Below are 3,386 nucleotides of genomic sequence, written 5' to 3' on the forward strand. Positions count from 1 at the left end.
GGATCAAACATCCACGTTGCAATGGTGTGAGTTTTATTCGGAAAACAACTTGACGTTGAATCAAGTACTTTTCGTTTCTTTTGAAATGCTTTGTTTATCGTTTTGTATTTTATCTTTTTCGATTAATATGCATGGTGAACTAACTAGAAAGCAACAAATCTAAGCTATCACATGATCATGGGGGTGGGGGAACATTTGACCTACGATGGGGGGATGGATCCACACAATACAACATAAGGGAATGAACGGAAAATACAAGTTACAAACTATTAAACTATGTACCATGCCTAAAGCATATAAGTGACATGGTACTTCGAACAATACAAAGCTATTGAATGAAAATGAAATAGTTAGGAGCATGGCTAGCTAGGAGTGAGCTTGCATCTCAAAGTAAACATGTGGACACAAGACAACAAATGAGTTAACATGAGATAAAGTCGAATGAATGAGAATGATGCAACAATATGTAAGTACATACAATGGTTAGAATCGATTCAAAAGGTAACGGATTAATCAATGAAAAATAATCAAGGATATATCCTATGATCATGGCAAATGAAATTAGACATACAAAGTACTCATCACCTAAATTGAAATGGGATTTTCAATTTACAATACGATCATAAATCGAAGAAATCGATTAAATGGACAATTAAAGTGAACATTAATTCTAGAGGTTAAAATCTACCTAAGCATGAAATAGGGAATAAATTAATCAAAGGGAAAATTAGCAATCTATACTAAGAATAGAATTCTAATCTACATGATTATACAAATCCGCTTGAGTGGAAATTAACCTAAGGCCTAACCATGGTAAAATCACTATACAACTATACTAATCGAAACAAAATCAACAAAAAGGATTATCGAAACCTAATGACTAAAATCTAATCATGGCATGCTTAATCAAATGAAAATTAGTTCTGGAAAATTAAGGAGTTGAATTTAATCTAGAAATGATTAAACCTAATTATACCTAATTATTCTAACTAAGTCTAATTCCTAATAAAAAAAAATCAAGAATTAAAATCTAAAATAAATCCTAATAATAACCCTAATAAAGAAAAATCAGTAGCAATGAATTAATCCAAAATTAACTGAAGTTAAAGTAAATTAACAAGGATTACATAAATATTAATGGGATTAGCAAGAACATATCCACATTAAGGGGGGAGGTGTATGAAGAGAATGGAGCATGGACCATCCAATTCTTGGGCCAAAAGGCCCAAATTTCTCAACTCCTCAAACCCAGGTTCATGGCCACTCGGGCGTTACTTCTCGCGTTCAAACAAGAACAAGGACAAAACGCTCACCTTGGATGCGAGAAAAATCTTCCTTGGCGGCGTTCGCGAGCACTCCGATTCAAGTCATCGTCGCTGATTCGCGTTTCCCTCAAGATGGAAAGTGAAAGACGTCGAGTTCGGGCGTGGAACGAAGATCCAAAGGGCGTGTTGTGGTTGTTGGATCGAGACGAAGGCGATGAAGGGAAACACGATACGAAGTTTGGGATATGAAGACCCAGGTTCTGTGTGTTGAACATTTTCTTTTATAGAAGAAAGGTAGACCCTTGCGTGCGCGTCCGTGGCCGAGCGAAGCGAAGATGGAGATGACAACACGTCGATGGTGAAAAATCTGAAGATTGTTGCGTAATGAGGTTTCGAAGGGTGAAATTTAATTGAAAGGTATATGGTTGTTTCTTATCTCCCTTGCCGTGAGTTTTGTTTGCGTGCTGTTACACTTCTTCTTCTGCGGATTTCTGTTTGCATTCTTCTATTTCCAATTTTCTTTTAGGTTCTTGGAGGTAATGGAGGGTTGTGTTCAATGGAAGATGGTTATGGTTGAGGGTAAAGATGATGCAGGGTGAAGTTTTTGTGAAGGGAAGGTTGCTTGAAGATTTGAGGGAGGTTGGAGTGTAAGGTTGGTTCTGTTGAGAAGTTGAGGGTGAGGTTCGTGTAGGGGAGATTGAAGAGGCTGTTATGGGTGAAGAAGAGGTTATTAGTTAGTTTATGTTGACGGGTGAGAGTATGGAGGAGTGAGGTTCCTTGATAAAAAATGGAGGATTTTTATGCAGGTTCTTTGAGAATTTCTTCTATTTTCTTCTCTATCCCCATTTTTTTTTTGATTTTTTCTGGAAGAAGTTAGGAGCTTGCAGGTTCCTTAAATATTTTGGTTGGTTCCTCGAGTTGAGAGGAGAGGATCCAAGGTTATAGCGTTTTTTTGTTTTTAGTTGAAGGTGAGGATGTGATGTTAGTTGGAGGTTGAAGCAGTTAGAAGTTGGAAGTTAGTTGGAGAATTCGGTTCCCGTTGTCGAGTTTCGGTTTTGATTCTGTTATAACAGTTATGACAGTTAGAAGATGTTATATGTTGATTGAAGTCTGTTACTTCTGTTTTGTTATGAAAGGAAAAGTGGAGGTTCTGTCATGATGCTTTCTTGTTAGAAATCCTACTGACTGTCATGGAATTGAATGTGAGCTATTACAAAGTGTTGGCTCTATTATAGTCATGTTAGAACAAAATGGCTATGTTTGCATGCTTTCGGTTTTTCGAACTGTTTTTGTTACATAATATTTTCTCATCCCTCATGAATTGATATGGAATGGTTGGATTTAGAATGAAATTTGAATGCTAAAAATGCACTTGATAAAATATGTGTTAAAATTGCCGCAAGCTCCCATAATTGATCAATTTGTTTGGATTTTGGTGACAGGAAACAAGACTCGATCGAGATACTTCCACAAAACTTGGCAAAGCATAGTCAAGACAACAAGTTTGAAACCTTATAGGTAGATTTTTGATTGAAATTATAATGTGATTGGTTTAACATGTATGGAATCGAACTTTGTAGAATGGAATTGAATTGATTGGAATATGATTGGAATTTTTAGAATTGGAAATATAATGGGTTAAGTTGGAATTGAGATGTAATTTTGAAATGGGATTGGAATTACATAATGTATGATTATTTATGGTTTTTAAATGGAAATGGTGTATTAAGACAATGGTTGAATGATAAATGTAATGAATGAAATGGTATTAATGTGTATATGGAAATTGAACCAATACATTAATGGATGAATTGAAATTGGCTCATGTTAAATGGATATGAATGCAAGGATGGCTTGAAAATGGAATTTGGATTAAAAGATGGTTATGTATTGATTTTAAAATGGCTTAAAGTATGAAAATGGAATTAAAGATGGTTAATGGAATTGTATTAAAAGAGAAACATGATTTAGAGTGCGAGAAGAAAACATGGTTAAAAGTTGAAACATGAACATGAATAAAAGTGAAAATGACATTGATTTAAAGTGGACATGTATTATAAGATGGTCGGAAAAGAAGGTTTACTTTGGTCAACTTATGCAAAAATGTGTATTTTCTGGTGG

At 35.0% G+C, this 3,386-nt stretch overlaps 1 long non-coding RNA gene across 1 annotated transcript; it reads left to right on the forward strand.

The window, feature by feature from the left end:
* Positions 1-1,198: 1,198 nt before the first annotated feature.
* On the forward strand, positions 1,199-2,999 carry LOC127118961 (uncharacterized). Its single transcript, XR_007802487.1, has 2 exons — positions 1,199-1,682; positions 2,708-2,999. It is a non-coding gene; the product is annotated as an uncharacterized LOC127118961 (long non-coding RNA).
* The last annotated feature ends 387 nt before the right edge of the window (positions 3,000-3,386 follow it).

Source organism: Lathyrus oleraceus, chromosome 2 (genome assembly GCF_024323335.1).
Source record: "Lathyrus oleraceus cultivar Zhongwan6 chromosome 2, CAAS_Psat_ZW6_1.0, whole genome shotgun sequence".
NCBI lineage: Eukaryota > Viridiplantae > Streptophyta > Magnoliopsida > Fabales > Fabaceae > Lathyrus > Lathyrus oleraceus.